Here is a 10,685-nt window from a genome sequence, read left to right on the forward strand (position 1 = left end):
ATGTGGAATCTAAAATTTGGCACAAGTGAACCTATCTACAAAACAAAAATTTACTCATAGACATAGAGAACAGATTTGTTGCCAAGGGGGAGAGCGGGAGAGGGAGGGAGAGGAATAAACTGGGAGTTTGGGTTTGGTAGATGCAAACTATTACATTTACAATGGATAAACAATAAGGTCCTACTGTATAGGAGAGGAACAATATTCAATTCCTGTAATAAACCACAATGGAAAAGAATATAAAAAAGAAGATTGTATACATGTGTATAACTGTGTCATCTTGCTGTACAGCAGATATTGGCACAACATTGTAAATCAACTACAATTCAATTTAAAAAAGATGGAGATAGAACACATATATTGACATATTCACCTCTAGTTCACATCAAGATTCAAATGAAATCAATATTTGGAGTTTTCAAAAAGAATAAACCCACAATGGGAAAGTGAACTGAAATCAGTTAAAGAAAATTCTGGACTATAGAGAGAGAATGGAATGGGAGAATGTGGACTAATGGAATAATGCAAGTATGAGGAAGCTGCAAAAGAAGCCTAATACACCTTCCTCCTGGTCCAAGAGAGTCTCTGGACCCAGCATGGAATGTAGGATGGAGAGTGGGAGTGAGAAATAGACTGGAAGATTATTTAACCAAAAGTGAATGTGGAGAACAATATACCTCTCCTGCATTTGCACACAGCACAGGCAACATAAACATAGTTTTAGCTCCCAAATGAAAAAAGAGAAAAACAAAAAGTTCCTTCTAAGTCCCCTTTGAGTCACACTAAAGCATCCTGGATGCTTACTGGTAATTCAGCCAGACTTTTGGTCTTCCTCTTGCACTCCTATTGCCAGAATCTGACATAAACTCAGCTTCCAAAGGAGAAATGTGGTTTGCAAATTCTTAGCCTTTGCATCACAAAGCAGAGTACAGAAGGGTGAGTTTGAAGATGACAAAAAATAGCTTTATAATCAGCACTTCTCCATTGGATGCATTCTCCTCTTCCACTTCAGTGCAGGACAGGACTCTACTGTAATTAATTAGCATGCTCAGAACTATGCTTTATTACCTAATAACTTCAAATATTGATTCTATCTAAAAATGCCCTGGGGCTCTTTCATCCAGGCTGGCTCTCCTTTGTACAGCTTCCAAAGTCCAGTATCACTATGCTTCTTTGGGTACAGTGTTTGGCCTAGTGCCTGCACAACTTCAGGGTAAGACCTTCAACTAGATCTCATTCCCCTACTTAAGATGCCTTATCAGATCTCCCTTGTACTGCCTGGGAATGAACTTACTGCATACCACACAGCACATCCAAACAGCACTTTGTTGGCCAGAGGGCATAAAAAGCTATACTTATTCTGAAAAACTGTACTGTTTAACAAGAAACAAATATCTTTCATTACATTCACACAGATCCATCATAACTCAATCAAAATGCTTTCCTTCCCTACTGCAAAGAGGGATCATTTCCTAAGTTTTCTGAAAGGCAATACTTGTCTTTACAGAAAGTATTCCCTTTAGGATTTTTCTCTTTCCCCTCGACTCATATTCAAGGACTTCTAATTATAAAACTAGGAAACCAAGTTGAATAGAATAATGTAAAGAAGAGAAAGCAAAAGAATACTGACAGATAATGAGAATTACTCATTTGTTAGAGTAGATCATTAAACACTTTCACTTCTGTTGGCTACAAAGAACCAAGGACTTACTCTTTTATCACAAGCCTATTGTGGACCTTGGTTATTTCTTCTTGGAGCCCATCCATCATTCCAACTGGCATAGGGCATGTATTATAGTCCATTCATTTCATTTTTAATGTGTTTTCCTTTTTAAAAATAGGAAATGGACCAAATAAAGCTGTGGCAGAAAGTTCTACATAAAGTAGTCTTCTTAATTACATTAAGAAATTTCTTCCCAATCACATTAAGAAATGATTCAGTCAGCATCTTTTCCCTGGGAAACTTTCCCCTCCAGCATCACTTTTTAATTCAGTTTAGATCAATGATCAATTGTGTGTGTGTGTATACGCACACACACACATACACACATATACAAAAAGATAACTAATAAAGCAGTCCTTGGAAGCCAAAATCATCCATTATTGTTATAGTGTTATCTGATTATTTATTAATCATTTAAGCAATAATTATCTGAGATAGGATCAAGATGGCAGAGTAGGAAGATGTGTGCTCACTCTCTCTTGCAAGAGCACCGGAAATGCAACTAACTGCTGAACAATCATCAACAGAAAGACACTGGAACTCATCAAAAAAGACACCCCACATCCAGAGACAAAGAAGAAGCCACAATGAGAGGGTAGGAGGGGCGCAATCATGTTAAAATCAAATCCCAAAAATGCTGGGTGGATGACACAAACTGGAGAACAGTTATACTCCAGAAGTCCACCCACTAAAGTGAGAGTTCTGAGCCCCACGTCAGGCTTCCCAACCTGGGAGTCCAGAAATGGGAGGAGGAATCCCCAGAGAATCAGATTTTGAAAGCCAGGAGGATTTGATTGCAGGACCTCCACAGGACTGGGGGAAACAGAGACTCCACTCTTGGAGGGCACACAAAAAATAGTGTGCTCACCAGAACCCAGAGGGAAGGAGCAGTGACCCCATAGGAGACTGAACCAGACCTACCTGCTGGTGTTGGAGGGTTGTCTGCAAAGGTGGGGGTGGCTGTGGCTCACTGAGGAGACGGGGGCACTGGTGGCAGGGATTCTGGGAAGTGTTCATTGGTGTGAACCCTCCCAGAGTCCACCAGTAGCCCCACCAAAGAGCCTGTAAGCTCCAGTGCTAGGTGGCCTCAGGCCAAACAACTGACTAGGTGTGAACACAGCCCCACCCCTTGGCAGACAAGCAGATTAAAGTTTTATTGAGCTCCGCCCACCCAGCCCTACCCACTATCAGTCCCCTGCATCGGGAAGCACCCATGAGCCTCCTAGATAGCTTCCTCCACAAGAGGGCAGACAGCAGAATCAAACAGTATCAGCAGTATTTAGTCTTGTGGAACTGAAAATCACAGGCACAGAAAGAGAGAGAAAGTGAAAAAGCAGAGGACTTTGTACCAGATGAAGGGACAAGCTAAAACCCTGGAAAACCAACTAAATGAAGAGGAGATAGGCACCCTTCCAGAAAAAGAATTCAGAATAATGATGGTGCAGATGATCCAGGACTTTGAAAAAAGACTGGATGCAAAGATCAAAAAGTTTACCAAAGACCTAGAAGAATTAAAGAGCAAACAAACAGAGATATGCAACACAATAACTGAAAAGAAAAATACACTAGAAGGAACCAATAGCAGATTAACTGAGGCAGAAGGGCGAATAAGTGACCTGGAAGACAGAATGGGGATAATCACTGATGCAGAAAAGAATAAAGAAAAAAGAATGAAAAGAACTGAAGACAGCCTAAGAGACCTCTGGGAGAACATTAAACACACCAACATTCGCATGATAGGGGTCCCAGAAGGAGAAGAGAGAGAGAAAGGACCAGAGAAAATACTGGAAGAGATTCTAGTTGAAAACTTCCCTAAAATGGGAAAGGAAATAGCTACACAAGTGCAGGAAGCACAGAGAGTCCCAGGCAGGATAAACCCAAGGAGAAACCCACCAAAACATACAGTAGTCAAATTGACAAAAATTAAAGACAGAGAAAAGTTATTAAAAGCAACAAGGGAAAAGCGACAAATAACATACAAGGGAACCCCCGTAAGGTTAGCAGCTGATTAATCAGCAGAAACTCTGCAAGCAAGAAGGGAGTGGCACAATATATTTCAAGTGATGAAAGGGAAGAATCTACAACCAAGAATACTCTACCCAGCAAGGATCTCATTCACATTCGACAGAGAAATCAAAAGCTTTACAGACAAGCAACAGCTAAGAGAATTCAGCACCACCAAACCAGCCCTGCAACAAATATTAAAGGAACATCTCTAAGTGGGAAACATAAGAGAAGAAAAGGACCTACAAAAACATAAACAAAACAATTAAGAAAATGGTAATAGGAACATACATATCGATAATTACCTTGAATGTAAATGCACTAAATACACCAACCAAAAGACACAGACTGTCTGAATGGATACAAAAACAAGACCTATATACATGCTGTCTACAGGAGACCCACTTCAGACCTAGGGACACATACAGACGGAAAGTGAGGGGATGGAAAAAGAGATTCCATGCAAATGGCAATCAAAAGAAAGCTGGAGTAGCGATAGTCATATCAGATAAAATAGACTTTAAAATAAACAGTGTTACAAGAGACAAGAAAGGACATTACATAAAGATCAAGGGATCAATCCAAGAAGAGGAGATAACAATTATAAATATATATGCACCCAATATTGGAGCACCTCAATACATAAGGCAAATGCTAACAACTATGAAAGAGGAAATGCAAGGCAGAAATAGAGACACAGATGTAGAGAACAAATATATGGACACCAAGTGGGGAAAGCGAGGAGGGTTGGGGGGGGGATGAATTGGGAGATTGGGAAAGCAAACTGTACACTCTAAGTATATGCTGTTTATTGTCTGTTAACTGTATCTCAATAAAAGTTCTTTAAAAAAAATTTATCTGTTTGTGGCTGTTATGGCTGACTCTATTTGACAAGTACTAAGAGAATCCAGAGCTTTTAAAAGCTTGATTTATGTAAGACCCCTCATACCAACTGCCAATACTCTATTATTTTATTGTATGGATGAATAATATAGTCCCTGCATAACTTGTTCCAAATTCAGGTAATAGTAGTCCTGGGATAAAACCTCCAGTTTCCATAATTACAGCCAGTGTTCTTCACAAGTGTGCCACACTAAACCACATACTTCTCTCAGGCCACATGAGACAGCATCATAGATGAGTTCATACTGCTCTAGGATAATGTTCCTTCACTCTCAATGTATCAACCCGATGTGCATTTGGTGATGCAGAGAGTATCTGAACACCTAAAGCAATGTAAGGGATGAAAGAGAATGAATAATTGAAAGCCATATATTTTGATATTCTGCTTTTGGAAGTTGTTCAAACATCTCAAACAAAACTTGGTTCAGAGTTTCAAATACATCTCAGACCGATCTAGACTATGGTCACAAAACAATAAAAAAGGAAAGCAAACATTTATTGAGTGTACTTGGAGTTCCACCTGCTATACATATGTTGTTGTTCTTGAACCTTATGAGGTAATTATCATTTTAGCATTTTGCTAAGAAGAAAACTAACACTCAGATATGTTTATCTACATGTCTAAGATCACACAGCTTATAGCTATGAGCACTGAGACTTGAACCAATGACCAACGTGACAAAAATACCATGTACATTACATTATTTCATGCCTTCTCTCATTGACTTTAAAATATCCCAAGGCAAGTGTGGCAAAGCAAGGCAAGAGGGACAAAATGATCTAGACATACTGAAAATTTGAATGCCATATCTCTGGGAACTGAGAGTTGAGTTGGATGTTCTTCATAAGTGATTGCAAACACCTCTGTCCACCAGGTTGGTAACACAATGTAATGGAAGGAACCATGAACTTCCAGATATATCATCTCCACTCCTTATCTAGTTCAAATTCTACAAATATTGATTGAGAACCTATCATGTGCCATACATTAGGCTAAGGGGCTTGGGATAGGACAGTGAATAGTCAAAAGTTGCCCTCTACAAGGGATGTAGGAATGGGCATGGTATGTTTGAAAAACTTCTAATAGGTCAGGATGTCATGAGGCTGATGTATGCAAGGGATAAGAAAAGGGTCTGGACACAATAGGTGGAGCAATATTATGAAAAATCATGCTAAGAAATGTGGACTTTAATTTTGAGGAGTGAAGTCACAAAGAGATCATTCTTACTGCAATGCCTGGGATGGTCTGGATGGAATAGTTTAGATGAAGGGAGACAATCAAAAGTTATTAAATTAACCTATATCATAGAGAGGTCAGTGGGAGTAAATTAAGCTTGAGTGAGTGGAGACTGAGAAGAGAAGAGAAACATAAGACATACTTTCGGAGAATATTGGCAGAGGTTGATGATTCACTGAAAATAAGAAAAAGATGATTCAGAGGCAAAACTTGGGTTTTTGGATTGAAAGTGTGGATGTATTGGGATAACAGCTGCCATAATCAAATAGAAGAGGCAAAATAAATTTGAATATAGGAGTAGATATTAAGGTCAGTTTTAGATATTTGAGTGCCACTGGGACATCTGAAGGACATATTCACAGAAGGTCTGGACAGAAGTTTCTGCAACACGGAGAAGTTACTGACAAAGTCACAATTGTTTGTTAATTGTTGGCATTCATGTAGTAACCAAAAGCACAACCATGCTTGAGATCATATATCATCTTACCTCTCTGAGTCTCTTTAGAGAAAGAAGACCTGGAGCTCAGTCTACGCAAGCCCTAAGGTTCTCTTTCAACTCCAGGACTGAGTCATTTTATTAATGGCTGCAAAATATTATTCTTCTTTGAATTGTCTACCTTCTTACTATGAAAATCATTTATCTAGACTACTGTTATTTTGATAGTGTATGTGTGTGTTTATATATATAAGCATAAAAATGCACTAAATGTTATTTACTTTGATACATATACTTATCCCATAATAGGCCATATTTCATATTTTTCTTTAAAAATAATATATCAGTTAATGCTGAATTATTTTTAGTTCTACTGGATGTTATTTTGTGAGGCATAAAAGTACAAAAAATATGAGATTTGGAACTGCTAAAAGGGGACAAAAGTGGACAATATGAAACTAATACTAATTTTTCAAGGTAAGTGTTACATCAGTCGTTTGAGTCAAGTGCTATTGGAACAGAGTAGAAATGCCTGGGATTATTAGAGTAAACCTTGACAGAGATGTCAAAGCACCTAGACCTTGAATAAAAAATGAAAGGAAGAGTGAAATATACTCAAAGTAGAGGAAGAGCATAAACAAGAATTGTGGAAGACTCCAAGAAAGTCATTTAAATTTGTAACATCAAGTTTTCATTAAGGCAAGATTAAGGAAAATGTGCCATCTTGAGTCCTTTGGTAGGTCAGAGCTGGAAAGTGGATTAGGAAGAGATCACCAAGAGCTTTACGTTCCCTTGTTTTGACTGTGGCTTTAACCCCATTGGCTACACTGGGCACCCAACTGTAAAAAGACTATGCTCAAAGTTCCTCGTTGTTCTGTTAGATCAACTAAATACATGATCTCTGTCTTTCTGCGTTCTGCAGTATACTTGACAATATGGAACCCTAAAAACCTCTGGTGACACGAGAAACAAGCCTGGGAACTGTTCTCCTACAAGATAATGACAACACATCCCATTAAGGAAGATTAGCGATGGTAGTGGAAAACATTTTGTAACAAGTCATAAAATTCAATGGAATCTAGGGACTCCACATTAAGATAACTTTTCTTTAAATATTCTACTAGACATATTTTAAACAAATTCCTAATATGTGAAAAAGAATAGTTAGAAAGTCAATTTAACTTGTTGATATAAATAATAATTTTATTTGCCAAATTTTCTACTGTAAAATACACAATTTTGAATTATTTTCCTGGACTCAACTCTGGCATAATTACTTCTAACTTATTTTCTCCAGATATGCATGGTGAACTAGTTGCTTCTATCCTTGGACAAAATTAACACCTTTGGATACCACCATTGGCTGTCTTGGACCTCTGCACTGTCACAGCTTACTAGGAGATACACATGTAGAGCAAAGTGGTTAATTTAAAAGGAAAGAGCCCTTCACCCAAAGCCATATGTCAGCTTGAATCCCAAGCTCATAACATATAGTCAACTGAGGAAATATAGGCACAAAACCCTCTTGGGTAGAGGAGACGTATCCAAAAACTTCTATAATTATACCATTTGCCAATGATTTACCCTTCATAGGAGTAAGCACCAGAGAGTATGGAGTGAAACACTGTAACTTTTGATGCTTGCTTGAGTAAAGAGTATATACCTTAACTACAAAATGAGTTTAGTAACAGAACACTTAATCAATATTTGGAACTCTGGAATCTAGGAATGATATAGCTGTGGAGAGGCAGTAAATTAAATCTGGATAAAAGACACTTTTTCCAAATTAGTTGCAAGATACAAAGGTGCTGCTTTACAGATCGCAATTGCAAACAGCTTCCTGAATGGAGAAGCATTGGATTATCAGTTTCTAAGGATGGCCTGGAGAGTCTAACTCCTCCCCTGCTCCCTGGCAATGGAATCACAGCACTGATGTCAGGCCTCACTGCCTGCCCTGTGCTATTCTTAGCCTAATGTTAAGAATGCTAAGCTCATCAGAAGTTATGAGTATTTGAAATGCTGAGGTAGAGACTGACAACCCCTCCAACACTGGCATATGAGGGACATTTATTTTAAGCCACTTTCCCTAAATACACTATGTGATAAACAGTCTGGTGCCTGCCAGATGCACCATCTGGGATTCATCTCTTCTTTGTCTGTCCTCCCTTGGCTGTTTGGTTAGAAATCTTATTCTACAACATGCCTTGAGCACCCAATCATAAATCTTCATGTCCATCTTCTGCACTAGACTGTGAGCTCCTTGAAGGCAGAGGCCATGTCCTCTTCCTGTTTGTATTATCCCACAGGACCTTTATCACATAACGAATGTTCACTAAACTGTACTAAATTACATTATGGAAGTTCTTCAGAAGTTTTCCCAGTGATCTCGAGAGTATGTGTTGGATAAGGCCCTAGGAACTCTTAGGGGTAATAATATCAACCTCAGGGCTCTAATCTTTTTTAGGTACCCAACTGGAATCTTCCTAGTGACTAAGATAATTAGTCTAATTTTTCTTAGGTACAATTTGCCTGGTGCTTTGGGCTTTTTCAGGTCATATTCTTCAAGAAATAATGTTGGCTATAAGCAATCTAGCTTTTGTGAACCTGGAAGGCTGGTCTTCAAGAATTCAGGCTTTCATATTAGTGTTGGTGGTTGAGGGGAATCTTCTACCGTATTCAATTACCAAAAGCACTTGGGATAATATTGGACTTCTTCAAGGCCTGTTAGAGATTTACCCAACAACCCAGAAAATCTTTTGTCCTGGGGTTATCCTAAAATTATTGCAGAAGAAAACAAAGGCAGACACTGAATTCAGAATAAAATTTATTTTGAATTTTTTAACATGAAAATCAAAATATAAAAGTAAAATGAAAAGTTACTCATGTAAAAATACAAAAAAAAATAAGTGAAAGAAGTTACTAGGTGGTGACTTTCATTGGGAATTCAGGAAAAGTGTCCCGAAGAAATTAAGCTATTTGAATTAAAGGAACAAGCTGAATATGTGGGAAAGTCAGAAGAAACAATATTTACAAGTAGTGAAACAGAGTGAGTCTACAAAGGCTCTAAAATGGGGACCATCCTGGTGAGTTTCCAGGACAAAAAAGGCTCATGTGACTGGAAGGTGTTGGCAAGGAGATCAGAGCCACAAGATGATTTGGAAAAGAGAAGCAGGCCACTCCACAGAATCAAATCACATCAGATTCTGCAAACAAACCCAGCTGCCCTCCATTTCCCTTATAGAGTATCTCAGGCGCCTGAGTTAGCACAGCCTGTGAAACTTGAGTCCTGGCATTCAACTTCACTGGGTAAAGTGTGACCATTACCTATTTTGAGAAAAAAGACCAATTTGCGAGCAGTGTGAAGGAATAACTAGAATGGGGACTGGGGCTAGAGAAGAATGGAAAAAACTGAGCAGATCTTTCCTGGAGCAGCCTACAGAAGCTCTTGGATTTCTGAGGCCAGAATTCACAGTTAAGGAATAAGAAGATGCTGTTCTGAGAAAGTGATGCCTTGACAGTCACTACTGATCAGCGGACCACCTCCCTGCCCCACCAATGCTGACCTGACAGAGCTTTAATAGACTGCACAAGATGTGGATTCTCCCCTGCAGACAGTGCCTTACTGTGGGCTGGAAAGATATTTTACAAATATTATGATCCAAAGAGAAACTCCATCCCCGTGAATTCTAAATTCAGTCTAAAGAGTCTCTTAGGATAAACAAAAGCCTCTCTGTTCCTTTTGACAAACCCAGAACCAGGAAAATTGAAAGCCTACCTACACCCTTGGAAAATTAAATTCTGGTTTAGTTAATGTTCTCTGCGTGGCTGAAGTGGCTACTTAAGGAAGGATAACGACAGTGTTAGCATGTTTAATTGCCGCTTAGCTTAATCAGGATCTCTATAGCTCCTGCTGGAAAGGATGGGGCGGGGGGGAGTGTTAAATTAGAAACAGAATGAAATACTGCTATATCAACGCGAGAGGAAAACCTCACTTGTAAGTGAGCAATACTTGAAGACTTGAGGGAGGTGTTTATTGGCCTCTGGGAGTCTGTTTGCTGTGTGGACCACGCATAGAGCAGACTGGATGTAGCTGCCAGTTGGAGTCAGGTAAGTCAGGCCCATCAGCGTGGTGGAACCCAGTCCAAAGCTCACAAGACCAAGCCCAGATCTATAACCATGAGCCCACACTTCACTACCATATTTCTAAGTAGAAAGCCAGGTTTTTCTTAGTTTTTTCATTAAGTGGGAAAACATCCTGATGATATCTGTGTATGGCAGCTCTAGGATCTAGGCTAATCATGACAGTAACACAGAGCTGGCCAGAATGAAGATTGTAGCCTGGGACTAAAGGAAGATTTCCCTTCCTAAGCTTCTGTAATTGA

This window comes from Hippopotamus amphibius, chromosome 13 (assembly GCF_030028045.1).
Source record: "Hippopotamus amphibius kiboko isolate mHipAmp2 chromosome 13, mHipAmp2.hap2, whole genome shotgun sequence".
NCBI lineage: Eukaryota > Metazoa > Chordata > Mammalia > Artiodactyla > Hippopotamidae > Hippopotamus > Hippopotamus amphibius.